Below are 19,417 nucleotides of genomic sequence, written 5' to 3'. Positions count from 1 at the left end.
AGATCCAAAAAGGCAGTCCAGAATATTGAAGGCAGGATGTAGCCTTTTATTTTATTATTTCATCAATCATTTTGTTTACATTTCAGATGATATCCCTCTTCCCAGTTACACCTTTGCAACTCCCCATTTCCCTTCTACCTCTCTCCTTTGAATCTATGGAGAGCTACTTCACCCACTCCACCATTTCTGCCTCACTACTCTAGCATCCTCATATGATGGGGCATCTAACCAACACATGACCAAGAGTATCCCCTCCTATTAATGTAAGATAATACCATCCTCTGCTCCATATGTACCTGGAGCCAAGGCTCCCTCCATGTGAACTCTTTTGGGAGGTTTAGTCCCTGGAACCTCTGGGTGGTCCACTTAGTTGAAATTATCCTTCTCATGGGGCTGCAATCCCCTTCCTTCATTCCTTCCATTGGGATTCCAAGCCTAGTCTGAAAGTTGACTGTGAATATTTATGATTCTATTACTCAGGTACTTGTAGAATCTTTCAGATAACAGCCTTACCAGACTCCTGTCAGCAAGCACTCCATGATGTCAGTAATAGTGTTTGGGTTTGATGTCTGCAGATGGTATGCTTTCCTAGGTTGGGAAGCCTCAAGATCACCTTTTCTTCAGACTCTGTTCCAGTTTTACCCCTGTCTTTCCGTTAGGCAAAAAACATTTCTGAGACATTTTTTTTTTGTGATAGGAGAGTGGCCCTATCATTCAATTAGGGAATATGCAGAACTACTGGTGGTGGTCTCTACAGGACCTGTCTCCCCTTTATTGATTATTTTGGCTAAGTTTATCCCTGTTTGATCCTGGAAGACTGTTACTTCCCTGGTTTCTGTTACACTCTAATAACTACACCCACTTCGCCATTTCCCACTGTTACATATTTCTATTCAATTTCTTGAACCTCTATACTTCTCTCCTATCACTTCTAATATCTCATCCCGGCCCCCCTTATTTTTTCTCTCTTGTTTCTCTCCCTTTGAGGTCCCTCCTTAACTCTATCTCTTATGTATTATTTTATCTAAATAAGTAAGACTCTAGGGAAACAAATAATCATATTAAAAATGAGGTACAGAACTAAACAATGAATTCTCAACTGAGGAATATTGAATGGCTGAGAAGCACCTTAAGAAATGCTCAACATCCCTATTCATCAGGGAAATGCAAATCAAAACAACCCTAATCTCCCACCTCACACCAGTCAGAATGGCTAAGATAAAAAAAAAAAAAAAAAAAAAAAAAAAAAAAAAAAAAAAAAAAAAAAAAAAACTCAGGTGACAGAAGATGCTGGTTAGGATGTGGAAAAGGTCCTCCACTGTTCCTGAGATCAGAAGCTGGAACAATCACTCTGGAAATCATTCTGGCAGTTCCTCAGAAAATTGGACATGGTACTACCTGAGGACACAGCTATTCCACTCCTGGATATATACCCTAAAGAAGCTCCAACATCTAACAAGAACACATGCTCAACCATGTTTATAACAGCCTTATTTATCATATCCAGAAGCTGGAAAAAACCTAGGTGTCCTTCAACAGAGCAATGGTTACAGAAATTGTAGTACATTTACACAATGGAGTACTACTCAACTATTAAAAACAATGACTTCAGGAATTTCTAGGCAAATGAGCAAAACTTGAAGCTACCATCCTGAGTGAGGTAACCCAGTAATAAAAGAACACTCATGGTACTTACTTATAATTGGATACTAGCCCAAAACTTTCAGAATACCTAAGAAAACATTTATATAACTTATGAAACTCAAAGAGAAGGATTGCCAGAAGGAGGATGCCTCAGTCCTTCTTGAGAGGAACAAAAGTTTCTGGAGAGGCAATAAAGAAACAAATTCAGGAACAGGGATTGGAGGAAAGATCATCCAGAGACTACCACACCTGGGGATGCACACCATATGCAGCCACTAAACCCAAGCAATATTGGTGATGCCAAGTATTGCTTACTTGTAAGAACCTGACATGGATGCCTTCTCAGAGGCTCTTCCAGTGCCATACTGATACACAGGAAGATGCTTGTATCTAACTATTAGACTAAGCATGAGGACCCCAATGAAAGGAGCTAGAGAAAGGACTGGAGGAGCAGAAAGTGTCTTCAATCCCAGGTGAGGAACAAAACCATCAACTAACCAAACCCACTACAGTTCCCAGGGACTAAAACACCAGCCAAGAACTTTACATGGAGATACTAATGTCCCCAGGTTTGTATGTAGCAGAGGATAGCATTTTCTGATATCAATAGGAGAAGAGGCCTTTGGTCCAGTGAAGGCTCATTTTCCCAGTGTAGGGAATGCCAAGGTGCTGATGTGGGATAGGCTGGTTGGGAGTTGGAGCTCCTTCATGGAAGTAATGGGAGAGGGAGAGGGAATGCAACTGGGAGAAAGGAATGGCACCTGAAATGTAAATGCAGAGAATATCTAATAAAAATAAATAAAAATATACTAGCATATGAAAACCAAGAAAAGTGTTCAGCCACTGTACAACATAGGACCTTATATGCCTACTGGATATTTCTATATACCTATACACATTTATCTATATATAGGTAAAAAAAAACCTATATTTTTCCAAACCTCATAATTTTGTTTTTCTTCCTAAAGGCCCTTATCTTCCTATGCTTTTTTTATTATTAACAACATTATTAATTAATATCACTTATTAAACATTTACTTGTTATAAATAACCAACTTAAAAAGCTACAGTTAGCACACTCCTTGAGCTCCCAACCCACTACCCTACCATTTGTGTTCATAAAAGAGCAGGTCTCTAAAAGATTAAAAGCAAACAGGACAAATAAGGCAAGATACAATAAGATAAGGCAAATAAGACACAACAAAATTCCTCATATCAAGGCTGGACAAAGCAATAAGAGAACCAATTTCTGAGAGCAGGCAAACCAGTCAGAAACACAAACTTCTAATGCTTGGAGTTCCACAAAACCAGCAGGCTGACAGCCTTCATATGTACACAAAGAACCTAGTGCAGACCCATCATGGCCCTGAGCTTCAACTTCAGTTTACCTGTGCTTATGGGTTTCCCTGCTTAGTTGATTCAGTGAGCTATGGTTTCCTGAAAACATGGTATATAGGTATACCAATATAGTTAAATTAAGCATATTTTATATGGAGAGACAATCTTTCTAGAGACACCGAAGAGCATTTTCTTAAACAGGGTTTCTATTCCTGCAAAAACCATCATGATCAAGAAGCAAGTTGGGGAGGAAAGGTTTTATTCACCTTATACTTCCACAATGCTGTTTATCACCAAAGAAAGTCAGGACTGGAACTCAAGCAGATCAGAAAGCAGGAGTTGATGTGGAGGACAGGGATGGCTTGGGTGCTTTTTGTTTGTTGGTTTGTTTGTTTTTTCTTTGTTTGTTTGTGTTTTTTTTTTCAATTTTTGCCTGTCCAACTTGCTTTCAAATAGAACCCAGGTCTACCAGTCCAGGGATGACACCACCCACAATGGGATGGGCTCTAGACCCACCCCTTGATCACTAGTTGAGAAAATATCTTAGAGTTGGATCCATTGCAGCATTTCCTCAACCGAGGCTCCTTTCTATGTAATAACTCCAGCTTGTGTCAAGATAATATAAAATCAGCCAGTACAATTGAGTTCTTGTCAACTTTACATACAAACATATTTCCATTTAAGACTCAACCCTTACTTTCTTATTCATCCTCAAGCTAACCCTGGTAAACACCTCAGAGTGCATGCACCTATATCACGCCACATTTCTTACCAATTATGTTAAGACACCTCAGCTGGCAGATGGGCGGGGAGGATAAAAGGAGAGAGCCTCCCAGGATAAGCTTAAGAGTCCCACTATCTTTACAAGATCTTACATATTAAAATTTCAGTCTCTTTAAAATATCCATTCTCTTTTAAAATTCAAAGTCTTTTTTCAATTCAAAGTTTTTTAATGGTGAACCCCACTTCCTCCTTCAAGAGGGAAAAGTATCAGGAAATAGTCACAATCAAAAGCAAAACCAAACTCCAACCACAAATGTCTGAGATGCACTTAAGAACACTGGACCTTCAAGAGCCTGGGTCACTTTTCAAACTCTGCCCCTTTTAGCACACACCTTGTGTTCTAGGCTCCAGCTGCCTGTTCTCCACTGCTGCTGCAGCTCTTGGTGGTCATGGCATTTACAAAACACTGCTCTCCTCTGCTGTAACTAGCCTTCACCAATAGTACTGCACAGGATCTCTTAGGGTGGGAAGCCTCAACTCATTTTCATGACATTTTTAGTCTTAAGGCATAAATTGCAACTGAGGCTGCACCTCCTCCAATGGTCTTCCATGATCTCTCACAGTGCCAAGCCTCAGCTATTCTCTATGACACATTCATTGCTTCAAACCCAGTACTACCTGGGTAACTCTTACACATTAACAAGTCCAGTGACAGCATGAGGTACAACCTTGTCTATCTCTGAAACACAGCCTCTTTGTGCTCTCAGAAGATACTTCTCAAAAGATTTTACCTCAGTAATGCTGGTCTCTTCTTAGTCACCACTAATTTGTTTTGTCTCTAGCTGATCAGTCTCAGTAGTCCCAGTAACGCAAAGATTTTGCATTAGTAGTTCTGGTACCTTGTTAGTAACAGTTGATTCTTAAGCTCCAGCTACCCGAAACCACAGAATCCTCACAATCAAAACAGTAACAGTCCTGATAGGGGTAATCTTCCCTCTAAAAATTGACAAGCCAGGTTTCCATCTTCTGCACTGTTCTCATCATCATCTTCTAAACTATTACAGAACATCCCACAGAGCACTTAATATTTCAATGGCACTTCTAGATCAAAGTTCCAAAGTCCTTCCACAGTCCTTCTCAAAACATGGTCAGGTTTCACAGGAATAACCTACTTCTAGTACCAATTTGTATTATTCCTGCACAAAATATCATGACCAAGAAGCAAGTTGGGGAGGAAAGGGTTTATTCAGTTTACACTCCCACATTGCTGTTTTTCACCTAAGAAAATTAGGACTGGAACTCAAGCAGGTCAGGAAGTAAGAGTTGATGCAGAGGCCATGGAGAAATGTCACTTACTTTCTTGTTTTCCCTGCCTTACTCAGCTGGCTTTCTTATAGACTAGAGGTCTACCAATCCAGAGATGATGCCACTCACAATGAGCTGTGTCCCCCACCTTGATATCTACTTGTGATATTACTCCCTGCTAATGGTTTTTAATCTCAAGCCCACGCAGAGAATAGGGTATGGTTTTGTAAATATACTGCCCACTATGACAATAAATGCCTTAGAACTATAAACTGCCTGTTTTTTATCAGGATCTCCACTGGAGGTCCATAGAGAAAGCTTTCACCTATAGAGCTGCAGTCTAATCTCCGGTAGAAAGCCTCTCTTCACTCCCAGACACAACTGCCTCAAAGGCTTTCATATATCAAGCCAAGGGCAATCATCATGGGACTAGAGAGCTCCCCTTCAAATCCCTTCATCTGGCCCTGAGCTACACCAAGCCTGAAGGCCCCACTCAGTTCTCTGTTTTTCTGTGAGTCCCAGTAGCATTTGGGCGGCCAAGAACCTGAGAATCCCACAGCACCAGCCTTGTTGAAAGCCTAGGGATCTGTGAGCCAGCCCAGCAACCCCTCATATTTGACTATATTTCCCCTCTAGTCTAGGGATGTCCAGGTGCTTCATATAGCCTACCCTGCTCTGTAGGCAGCATGGGGTAAGCACAGTCAAACACCACACATTCTGCCTCTCCAAGTGACCATGTGTCAGAGTGGACAAGGGACCTATATAACCTTATAAACATAAATCAAGAAACCACTAAATAAAACATTTAAGAACAGAGGTGAGGCTATGTATACAAAGGGGATTTTTGTGGAGGAAAAATGAAGGAGCAGATTTAGACATGTGGATACAAAAATAAAAATAGAGTAAAAAATATGTTGCATATGTTTCATGGGACTAAAATCAGAAGAAGTGATTGTATAAATTAATTTATCCCAGTGGCAAAAGTTTCATATTATCAAATTAAAATATAAAAATCTGAGAATAATTTAACAGCTTCTAAAATCAATAAAATTTTAGCATATTCTTATAAAAATAAGAGAGTAGCAAATAAAGTCTAGAAGGAGCATGCCTTGGGTATATTAAAGCAAAATAACAAATAAAATAGACTGATAAACTTTATAAAACACAGGCTTAACAAACATGTTTCCTTGAGTTCTTATTAGAGTAGTATGTATGATCTATGACTTTATAACTTTAAGTATCACAAGTGCGGTCTCGCATGAAATATGATAATCTTAAAAATAAGGATTGGAAATAACAATTTTTTTCTTCACTTGAGATAATACAAAATTTATAGTTTAAAAACCCAATAGAAACATCGATCAATTGTAAAAATTATAACCAGGATGATACAATGAATATTATTTTAATCTGGTGTTCTATAAATTCTCTCCTTGAAGATGCATATTAAACATTTACAAAAGTCTAATGAAATCTTCATTCATAACGAAATACCTTTGTTTCCCACTATACTGAGAAACTCATTTTATATTAATATGATATTACTTTTAGAAATCAAAGAAATGTGCACCAGCCATGAAATACACAAAGATTTGTTGTATTTTGAGTTAACTACGGAAAGTGTAACAATCAGCCAAATAGAAAAATAGTAAAATTTAATGCTCACCTTCAAGTGCTTGGGAAGCAAATAGAAATGCATGAAGTGAAAGGTATTTCTAGGTCTCATCACAAAGGTCTCATTGTTTCTTTTATAAATCAGTGATGTGTTTTCCATTTGTTTACTCTAGGGAATAGAAAAACACAAGAGATAATTTCAGAGAATTGTCTGACCAAAAAAAAGGCATTTGCAAAAGAATTAAACAGTAGAAAATTAATGTTTGTTATGATATTATGAACCCTGAATATGGTAGTGACTCATAAAAGTTAGCTTCTAAATATTACCCTTTCTCATTTGGAAAATGAATAGGTGATATTTTACTACATATATGTTTTGCAAGAAACTATGCAATGAACTTGCCCCTTCTTTGCATCAGCTACAATTACCATGTCCTTAGGTTTATCATTAATTTCTTCAGCTGTTCTGTACCTCTGAAAGCTCAAAAGAGTTCTCTTTTGCTCAGAGAATTCACATATCATTTAGTACACCTAAAAGTTAATTCACTATCAAATAGTGAAAACCGTAGTTTTATATAATTGAGCTTTTAAATCTTCTCTTTAAAAAATTTTTCTGTACTTAAGTGTTTTGGCCTTTATTCTGTACTTTCAAAAGGGTCTAAACATGTGGAAGAAATCATCAGAAATGTGAACAGATTTTATTCTAAAACATATAAACTTAAGCACGTTCTGGACAATGGCAAGGTTATCAGACAAATACAGCCTCCATCTGGGAACTTTCCTTCATAGTGCTCCACCCTGCAATTTTACAGCTGCTTGGCATTCATGGAAGTCAGTGGCTGCCAATGCAAAGAAGAAGTATCTGGTGATCTTTTCCGAGTATACTCAGCCAAGGATGCATATGTTATAGCCACTGCTACTCTGGCTAAATGAGTACAGCAACATGTCAACCTCATAACTGGATCCTTCAGATAGACTATCACCCATATTTCCATTTTACATTTAACTTTCTGTCTAGAGAAAAGTATAAAAATCAGTGACACAGCCTTGCAAATCATATGGGAATCATAAAAATTCAAAAGTGACTGATGTATTAATTGAATCTCTGAGATTAATGGTGTATCTGCAGCCCTTGCCAGGGCTCAGGGTACTTAAACAGGATTTCTGATGTTCCTTTATTATTGTGAAATCATGTTTTCACGTTTTCTACAAACACATCAGTATTCTATTTTATACACAATAAAATGCAAAGGTATGCGTGAAACTTACGTTTACTTATGTTTACACCCAAAAAATAATTTTTCCATGTACATGATCTTAACTACTCATCATCAAGTATGGATGTGAGATAACCACAGGGATTGAGACTAATGTTTGATAAGACATTAAAGAGAGATAAAGGGCTGGGGAGAAGGTGATCCGAGTAGCCAGGGGTCAGAGAGATCTCTGCCGAGCACACAGAAAGCACACCCCTGCCCTGCCTGATCCAGGGACCAGGAACCCAGCATTGGGACCTCCATTCCCACCCTGCGGCTTTGGGGTGCAGAACAGGGCTCAGACTATCCACCACCTGGACCAGCAGAGCCCCAGAGATAAAGGCCTGGTGAGAAGGTGATCCGAGTATCCAGGGGACAGAGAGATCTCTGCTGAGAGTGCAAGGAAAGCATGCTCCTGCCCTGCCTAATACAGGAACCAGGAACCCAGCATTGGGATTTCTGTTACCACCCAGCGGCTTTGGGACACAGAACAGGGTTGAGATAATACGCCTTACCAGCGGAGATCCAGCTACACAGGCAAGGTACAAGGGAAAGGCAAGAACCTATCACTGACAACAAGATGGCAAGAGGAAAGTGAAAGAGCATATCACAGGGAAACCAAGACAACCTGGCAACACTAGAACCCAGCTCTCCCATCACAGCAAATAGCAGAATGCAAAACACTCCAGAAAAATAAGACTCAGACATGAAATCCTGCCTCAAGATGATGATGGAGACCCTTAAACAAGTATAGGAGGAAAAGAATAAAGAATTAGAAGCTTTTAAAGAAGAAACAAGAAAAACACTCATAGAACTCAAAGAACTAGAAGAAAACAGAACCAAAGAGATGAAGGAATGGAAGAAGAAATTTAAAACAGAAATGGACTCAATAAAGAAAACACTAAAATAGACAACCCAAGAAGTAGAAATCCTATAAAAGAAATCAGGAGTCACAGATGCAAGCATTTCCAACAGAAAATAAGAGATGAAAGACAGAATCCCGGGAGCAGAAGACAACATTGAAAACATAGACAAAACAGTCAGAGAAGATGCAAAAAACAAAAAGCTCCTAACCCAAAATGCACAGGAGATCCAGGACAAAATGAGAAGACCAAACCTAAGAATAATAGGAATAGAAGAGGGAGAAGAATATCAACTAAGAGTCACAGTAAATATCTTCAACAAAATTGTAGAAGAAAACTTCCAAAAATTGTAGAAGCTTTCAGAATTCCAAATAGGTTGGACAGAAAAGAAATTCCCCCCTGACACATGATAGTCAAAACAACAAGTGCCCAAAGCAAAGAAAGAATACTAAAAGCAGTAAGAGAAAAAGGTCAGGTAACATATAAAGGCAGACCAATCAGAATCACACCCGATTTTTTAAGAGAGACAATGAAAGCTAGAAGAGCCTGGTCATATATATTATGCAGACCCTAAAAGAGCACAAGTGGCAGCCCAGGCTGCTATACCCAGCAAAACTATCAATCACTATAGATGGAGAGATGAAAATATTTCAAGACAAGTCTAAATTTACACAATATATGACCACAAACCCAGCACTACATTGAATTATAGGTGGAAAACCCAATACGATGAGGGTAACTATATCCAACTAAAATCAAGAAATCTCCTAAGCAAGAAAACCAAAAGAAGAAAGTGACACAGACACAACTCAACCTACAAAAGCAATAATAGCAGGAAACAGCAACCACTATTCCTTGATATCTGTTAACATAAATGGACTCAACTCCCCAATAAAAAGACATAGGCTATCAGACTGGATACATAAACAAAATCCAGCATTTTGCTGCATACAGGAAACTCATCTCAGAGACAATGACAGACACTATCTCAGAGTAAAAGGGTGGGAAAAAGAACTTCCAAGCAAACAGCCCCAAGAAGTAAGCTGGAGTGGCTATTCTAATATTGAATAAAGTAAATTTCCAAAATAAGTTATCAGAAAAGATAAGGAAAGACACTTTTTACTCATTACAGGAGAAATCTGTCAAGAGGAACTCTCAATCCTTAACATATATGCTCCAAATACAAAAGCACACACATTACCAAAGAAATTCTACTAAAGCTCAAAAAATACATTTCACCCCACATAATAGTAGTGGGAGATATTAATTCTCCACTCTCACCAATGGACAGGTCATGGAAACTGAAACTGAACAAGGACACTGTAAAACTAGCAGAGACTATGAAACAACTGGAATTAATAGATATCTACAGAATATATTATCTTAAGTAAAAGAATACACATTCTTCTCAGTACCTCAGGGCACCTTCTTGAAAATTTACCACATAATTGGACACAGAACAAGCCTCAATCTATATAAGAAGATTTAAATACTCCCATGCATCCTCTCAGTCTACCATGGTCTAAGGCTAGTTTTTAACAACAACAAAGACAACATAAAGCACATATACACATGGAAACTAAACGATATTCTGTTAAACGATAGCAGGGTCAAAGAAGAAACAAAAAAAAAAAGAAATTATGGATTTTGTAGAATTCAATGAAAATGAAAACACAATACACCCAAACTTATGGGATGCAATGAAAGCAGTACTAAGAGGAAAACTTCCAGCTCTGAGTGCTTCAAAAAAGAAACTGGAAAGAGCATACATCAGCAACTTGACAGCACAGCTGTAAGCTCTAGAACAAAAGGAAGTAGATACACCCAAAAGATGTAGAAGGAAAGAAATAATCAAACTTAGGGCAGAAATAGACCAAATAGAAACAAAAAGAACAACTCAGAAATCAACAAAACCAAGAGCTGGTTTTTTGAGAAAAACAACAAGATTGATAAACCCTTAGCCAGACTAACTAGAGGGCATAGAGAGTATAATATAAAATTAACAAAATCATAAAGGAAAGTGGAGACACAACAACTGAAACTGAGAAAATTCAAGAAATCATCAGATCCTGCTACAAAAGCCTATACTCCCCAAAGTTGGAAAATTTGGAGGAAATTGACAAATTCCTAGACAGATACAAAATCCTAAAGTTAAACCAGGACAATGTAAACCATCTAAATAATCCCTTAACACCTAAAGAAATAGAAGAAGTCATCGAAAACCTCCCAACCAAAAAAGTCCAGGTCCAGACAGGTTCAGTGCAGAATTTTATTGGACATTTATTGCTGACATAATACCAATAATCTCCAAACTATTCCACAAGATATAATCAGATGGAATACTGTCTAACTCGTTTTTTGAGGCCACAATAACCCTCGTTCCTAAATCACACAAAGACCTTACAAGGAAAGAGAACTTCAGACCAATCTTACTTATGAACATTGATGTAAAAATACTCAACAAAATCCTTGCAAACCGAATCTAAGAACACATTAAAACTATCATTCACCATGACCAAATAGGCTTCATCCCTGGGATACAGGGATGGTTTAATATAAGAAAATCCATCAATGAAATCCACAATATAAACAAACTCAAAGTACAAAATCACATTGTCATCTCACTAGATGCTGAGAAAGCATTTGACAAAGTTCAACACCCCTTCATGTTAAAAGTCTTGGAAAGAACAGAAATCCAAGGTCCATACTTAAACATAATAAAAGCATTATAAAGCAAAACAACAGTCAACATAAAACTTACCTGTGGAAAACTTGAAGCAGTTCCACTAAAATCAGGGACTAGACAAGGCTGCCCACTCTCCCCCTACCTATTCAACATAGTACTGGAAGTCCTAGCCAGAGCAATTAGACAGCAAAAGGAAATCAAAGGGAAAATTTGGAAAGGAAGAAGTAAAAATATCACTATTTGCAGATAACATGATGATGTACTTAATCGACCCCAAAAATTCCGCCAAAGAACTCTTACAGTTGATAAACAAGTTCAGCAAAGTGGCTTGATATAAAATTTACTCAAACAAATCAGCAGCCTTCCTATATTCAAAGGACAAACATTTGGAGAAAGAAATAAGGGAAAAGATACCCTTCAGAATAATCACAAAATCTTTAAAATACCTTGGTGTTACTCTAACTAAGCAAGTGAATGACCTGTATGACAAGAACTTCAAACCTCTAAAGAAGGAAATTGAGGAAGATCTCAGACAGTGGAAGGATCTCCCATGCTCAAGTATTGAAAGAATCAACATTTTAAAAATGGCCATCTTACTAAAAGCAATCTATAGATTCAATGCAATCCCCATCAAAATTCCATCCCAGTACTTCATTGAGTTGGAAAGAGCAATGTGCAATTTCATCTGGAATAACGAAAGACCTAGAATAGCGAAATCCATTTTCAACAACAAGAAAACATCTGTTGGAATCACTATCCCTGACTTCAAGCTATATTACAAGGCTATTGTGCTGAAAACTGCATGGTACTGATACAGAAATAGGCAAGTGTATCAATGGAATAGAAAAGAAGATCCAGAAATGAGCCCTTACATATATGGTCACCTGATATTTGACAAAGGAGCTGTAAACATCCAGTGGGAAAAGGGCAGTCTATTCAACAAATGGTATTGGTCCAACTGGCACTCAGCATGCAGAAGAATAAAAATAGACTTTTTCTTATCTTCTTGTATGAATTTCAAGTGTTAGTGTATCAAAAATCTCCACATTAAACCAGTTACACTGAAACCATTAGATGAGAAAGTAGGGAAAACCTTAGATCACATAGGCACAGAAGAAAATTTTCTGAACAAAACACCAATAGCTCAAGCTCTAAGGTCAAATATTAACAAATGGAACTTGATGAGATTGCAAAGTTTCTGTATGGCTAAAGACACTGTCAAGAAAACAAAATGGCAGCCAACAAAATGGGAAAGGTTATTTACCAACTCCACATCAGATAGAGGTCTAATATCCAAGGTATACAAAGAACTCAAAAAGCTAGACAACAGACAATTAAACAACCCTATTAAAAAATGGGGTACAGAGCTAATCAAAACATTCTCAATTGAGGCATATGTAATGGCTGTAAAACATCTGAGGAAGTGTTCAACATCCTTAGCCATCAGGGAAATGAAAATCAAAACAACCCTGAGATTCCACCTCACACCATTCAGATTGGCCAAGATCCAAAACTTAGATGACAGCAGATGCTGGCGAGGTTGTGGAGAAAGAGGAACCCTTCTCCACTGTTGGTGGGGTTGTAAACTGATACAACCACTCTGGAAATCAGTCTGGCAGTTCCTCAGAAAATTGGACATAGTACTACCTGAAGATCCAGCTATTCCACTTCTGGGCATATACCCCAGAGACACTCCAATATACAACAAAGATACATACACCATAATGTTCATAGCAGCTCTATTTATAATAGCCAGAAGCTGGAAAAAACCCAGATGTCCTTCAGTAGATGAATGGGTACAAAAATTGGGGTATATTTACACAATTGTGTACTACTCAACTATCAGACACAATGACTTAACCTAATTCTTAAGAAAATGTTTGCATTTAGTGACAATCATCCTGCGTGAGATAACCCACTCAAAAAGGAACAGACATAATATGCAGTCACCGATAGAGAGATGCTAACCTCAGAGGCTTGGACTGCCCCAGAAACAACTCACAAACTGTGTGAAGTCCAAGAAAAAAAAAACAAAAAGGAAAAAACCTTAGGCTCAATCCTTACACACAAAGAAAACGTTGACTATTTCCGGGTTACATCTTGTTTTGCATGTACTTTTTGCTCATTTTACCTAGTAAGATTTTAATGCAGAGTATCAAACCTTAAAAAATGCTTAAAAATTTGTACATTTATCTTTGTTTTTTTAAATAAAGTTCTTTAAGAAAAAATATGAAAAAAGACATTAAAAATACATTCATCATGCGGAGAAAGAGGAACATTCATGCACTGGAGGTTGGATTATAAACTGGTGCAACCACTCTGATAATTAATCTGGAAGTCCTCAAGATATTGGAAAATAGATACCTGAAGATCCAGTTATACCATTTCTGTACATTACTACTGATACTGTATAATATTTGATTTTTATAAAATATGATATACAAAGTAAAAACAAATTGCAGTTATTTTCTCTAATTCTAATAATATATTGAATATGAAAAATCCAGAGGGAAAATAATAACTGTGGACTTTTCTACCCACTCACAAGTTCCTGGAAATAAATTCTTAGGCTCTAAGGTTTTTCTTGTTTCCTGACAAACGCCTAACTTAATTACCAATTTATTCTACTCTATGAGTGCTACATGACCCTTTTATGACTCAATACCAGAATTTATCTCTCTCTGCTGACTGTCACACCTTTTAATACTGCCTCAGCTCATTCTCAAATCAGCATCTTCTTGATAGGCAAATGTTTTCCATACACAAGAGACTATTTTAACAATAAAGTAAATTTATTTTAATATATGTATCTTAATATCTGCATTAAAACTTTACCTATTAATTTTAGTATATATACACACACAGTGGAGTAAATAGACTTCAGTTAATAAATACCATTTTTTTGGACGTGCCATTTGGACAATGAGACACTTACTGTCCAATCTAACAATTACTTGTTACACATTCTTAGTCTAAATGTTAAAAAAAAATAAAAGTATCACCTATAAATACATATGTACAGTAAAATATTTGTTTACACATACAAAACATACACTTTCAGCTAGGAAATTCCTAGATTGTTTGGATTATACATTCTGAGGTATGTCTTTGGCATTGGACACAAAAGTTGCTTAAAGATGGGAGTGATGCACATGCCAATGGTACAAGTCAGGCAAACATGATGAGGGTCTTCTTCAGGCCTCAATGGCACCCAGTTGAATGAGCCAGTAACTGAATAACTCTGTGGAGTGAATATTGCTACAGGAAGATTGACCTAGAACTGTCAGACATCTAAATATTAGAAAGCCACTTTGGAAGTTATAGAATTATTCTGCAAAGAAACATGCTACTTTTTTCTCTTCTAAAGCTTACCATTAAGTATTGGAGCAATTGCTGTCAGTGTGATTGCAGCTACTATACTCACAAAAAAAAAAATGAACCCTCATGGCTGATAATCTAAAACATACTGAAATGTAAGTCTATGGCTACCCTTTGAGCACTAGAGGAAGGGGATATAATATAATTAGCATTTATTTGAATTTTTTATGCTGCTACACGGAGTGAAATTTCTAGAATTCTCACATGAAGATGAAAAGGCAATTAAAGACTATATCCCAAATGTCCTGTTATGAGTTTAACATTTTTAGTCCAAAAAACTAATAAATATTTTTAACAACTTTATTTTACAAAACAAAGATAAATGGAAAGATTTTAAGCATTTTTTCATAAAATTATACAATACAGTTTTGTCAGTACTTTTTTTAGATTTTAAAATAATTTTTACATAAAACTGTATGAATATATTTTTTATTCAGTACTTGATATTTTTAAAGGTTTGATAGTATGCATTGAAAACTTAATAGTTACAATGAGCATAAAGTACATGTAAAAATGTAACATGGAAATAGTCAAAGTTTTCTTCATGTATAAAGATTTTTTTGTTTTGTTTTATTTTGTTTTCTTTATTTCTTGGACTTCAGTCTGTGAGTTGTTTCTGGGGCAGTGTGAACCTCTGGGGTTAGCATCCCATTATCAGTGACTGCATACTATGTCTGTTCTTTTGTGACTGGGTTATCTTACTCAGAATGATATTATCTAGATGCAGGCATTTTCTTAAGAGTTTTGTCAAGTCATTGTTTCTGGTGGCTGAGTAGTATTCCATTGTGTAAATATACCACAATTTTTGTATCCATTCATCTTCTGAAGGACATCTGGGTTCTTTCCAGCTTCTGGCTATTATAAATAGAGCTGCTATGAACATTGTGGTGCATATCTCTTTGTTTTGTACTAAGGTGTCTCTGGGGTATATGCCCAAAAGTGGAATAGCTGGGTCTTCAGGTAGTATTATGTCCAATTTTCTGAGGTACCACCAGACTGATTTCAAGAGTTGTTGTATTAGTTTGCAACCCCACAAACAGTGGAGAAGGGTTCCTCTTTCTCCCCAACCTCACCAGCATCTGCTGTCCTCTGAGTTTTGGATCTTTGCCAATCTGACTGTTGTGAGGTGGAATCTCAGGATTGTTTTGATTTGCATTTACCTGATCGCTAAGGATGTCTAGCACTTCCTCAGATATTTCTCAGCCATTCGATATTCCTCAACTGAGAACATTTTGTTTAGATCTGTACCCTATTTTTTGATAGGGTTATTTGATTCTCTGGTGTCTTTTTGAGTTCTTTGTTTACCTTAGATATTAGGCCTCTATCTGATGTGAAGTTGGTAAAAATCTTTTCCCATTCTGTTGGCTGCCGTTTTGTTTTCTTGACAATGTCCTTAGCCTTACAGAAACTTTGCAATCTCATTAAGTCCCATTTGTTAATCTTTGACCTTAAAGCTTGAGCCATTGGTATTTTGTTCAGAAAATTTTCTCCTGTGCCTATATGTTTTAATGTTTTCCCTACTTTCTCATCTAATAGTTTCAGTGTATCTGGTTTAATGTAATCTTCTATTCTATTCCATTGATCCACATGCCTATTTCTGTACCAATACCATGCAGTTTTCAGCACTATTGCCTTGTAATATAGTTTGAGGTCAGAGAAATTGATTCCCGCAGATGTTTTCTTGTTGTTGAGGATGGATTTCACTATTCTAAGTCTTTTGTTATTCCTATGAAATTGCACATTGATCTTTTAAATTTCATGAAGAACTGGGTTGGAATTTTGATGGGGATAGCATTGAATCTGTAGATTGCTTTTGGTAGAATTGCCATTTTTAAAATGTTGATCTTTCCAATCCATGAGCATGGCAGATCTTTCCTTTTTCTGAGATCCTCCTCAATTTCCTTCTTTAGAGGTTTGAAGTTCTTGTTGTACAGGTCCTTCACTTGCTTAGTTAGAGTCACACCAAGGTATTTCATAGTTTTCGGGACGATTGTGAAGGGTACCTTTTCCCTAATTTCTTTCTCCACATGTTTGTCCTTTGAGTATAAGAAGGCTACTGATTTGTTTGAGTTGATTTTGTATCCAGCCACTTTGCTGAACTTGTTTATCAGCTGTAGGAGTTCTCTGGTGGAGTTTTTGGGGTCACTTAAGTACACTATCATGTCATATGAAAAGAGTGATGTTTTTATCTCTTCCTTTCCAGTTTGTATCCCCTTGATCTTTTTTTTCTGTCTAATTGCTCCAGCTAGGACTTCCAATACTATGTTGAATAGGTAGGGGGAGAGTGGGCAGCCTTGTCGAGTCCCTGATTTTAGTGGGATTGCTTCAAGTTTCCCACCATTAAGTTTGATGTTGGCTGTTGGTTTTCTGTATATTTCTTTTATTATGTTTAAGTATGGACCTTGGATTCCTGTTCTTTCCAGGTCTTTTAACATGAAGGGGTGTTGAATTTTGTCAAATGCTTTCTTAGCATCTAGTGAAATGACCATGTGATTTTGTTCTTTCAGTTTCTTTATATGGTGGATTACATTGATGGATTTCTTTATATTACACCATGGCTGCATCCCAGGGATGAAGCCTACTTGGTCATGATGAAAGATCGTTTTGATGTGTTCTTTGATTCGGTTTGCAAGGATTTTGTTGAGTATTTTTGTGTCAAAGTTCATAAATGAGATTGGTCTGAAGTTCTCTTTCCTTGCAGTGTCTTTGTGTGATGTAGGTACGAGGGTTATTGTAGCCTCAAAAAATGAGTTGGGTATTATTCCATCTGATTCTGTCTTGTGGAATAATTTGGAGAGTATTGGTGTTATATCCTCAATAAATGTCTTTTAAAATTCTGCACTGATCCTGTCAGTACCTGGGATTTTTTTGGTTGGGAGGCTTTTGATGACTTCTTCTATTTCTTTAGGTGTTATAGGGTTATTTGGATGGTTTACTTGGTCCTCGTTTAACTTTGGAATCTTGTATTTTTCTAGGAATTCGTCCATTTCCTCCAGATTTTTTAATTTTGTGGAGTATAAGTTTTTGTAGTAGGATCTGATGATTTCTTGAATTTTCTCAGTTTCAGTTGTTATGTCTCCACTTTCCTTTCTGATTTCGTTAATTTGTATACTCTCTCTTTGCCCTCTAGTTAGTCTTGCTAGGGGTTTATCAATCTTGTTGATTTTCTCAAAGAACCAACTCATGGTTTTGTTGATTTTTTCAATGGTTCTTTTTGTTTCTATTTGGTCTATTTCTCCCTTAATTTTGATTATTTCTTGCCGTCTACGCTTCTTGGGTATATCTGCTTCCTTTTGTTCTAGGGCTTTTAGCTGTGCTGTCAGGTTGCTGATGTAAGCTCTCTCCAGTTTTTTTTTTTTTTTTTTTTTTTTTTTTTTTTTTTTTTTTTTTGGAAGTACCTAGGGCTATGAGTTTTCCTCTCAATACTGCTTTCATTGCATCCCATAGGTTTGGGTATGTTGTGTTTTAGTTTTCGTTGAATTCTTGAAAGTAATTAATTTCTTTCTTTATTTCTTCTTTGGCCCTGCTATCGTTTAACATAGCGTTGTTTAGTTTACATGTGTATGTAGGCTTTATGTTGTGTTTGTTGTTGTTAAAGACCAGCCGTAGACCATGGTGATCTGAGAGGATGCATGGGAGTATTTCAATCCTCTTATATCGACTGAGGCTTGTTCTGTGTCCAATTATGTGGTCAATTTTCGAGAAGGTGCCATGGGGTGCTGAGAAGAAGTTGTATTCTTTTAATTTAGGATGATATGTTCTGTATATATCTATTAATTCTATTTGGTTCAAAGTCTCTGCTAGTTTTGCAGTGTCCTTGTTCAGTTTCTGTTTCCATGATCTGTCCATTGGTGAGAGTGGGGTATTAAAGTGTCCCACTATTATTGTTTGGGGTGAAATGCATTTTTTGAGCTTTAGTAGGGTTTCGTTTATGAATGTGGGTGCTTTTATATTTGGAGCATATATGTTAAGGATTGAGAGTTCCTCCTGACAGATTTCCCCGGTAATGAGTAAAAAGCGTCCTTTCTTATCTTTTTTTGATAACTTTTGGTTGGAAATTTACTTTATTCGATATTAGAATAGCCACTCCAGCTTGCTTCTTGGGGCTGTTTGCTTGAAAGTTTTTTCCCACCCTTTTACTCTGAGATAGTGTCTGTCTTTGTCTCTGAGATGAGTTTCCTGTATGCAGCAAAAGGCTGTAATTTGTTTATGTATCCAGTCTGATAGCCTATGTCTCATTATTGGAGAGGTGAGTCCATTTATGTTAATAGATATCAAGGAATAGTTGTTTCTGTTTCCTGCCATTATTGCCTTTGCTGGTTGAGTTGTATCTGTGTCCTTTTCTTCTTTTAGTTTTTTTGTTTAGTTTTCTTCTTTTCACTAGGCTGTATTTTCCCTCATTGTGTTGGGTTTTCCACCTATAATTCTTTGTAGTGCTTGGTTTGTGGTCAGATATTGTGTAAATTTTGATTTGTCTTGAAATATCTTCATCTTTCCATCTATGGTGATTGATAGTTTTGCTGGGTATAGCAGCTTGGGTTGGCACTTTTGCTCTCTTAGGGTCTGCATGATATATGTCCAGGCTCTTCTAGCTGTCATAGTCTTCGTTG

This window comes from Micromys minutus, assembly GCF_963924665.1.
Source record: "Micromys minutus genome assembly, chromosome: 22".
NCBI lineage: Eukaryota > Metazoa > Chordata > Mammalia > Rodentia > Muridae > Micromys > Micromys minutus.
This window is presented reverse-complemented; position numbering follows the sequence as displayed.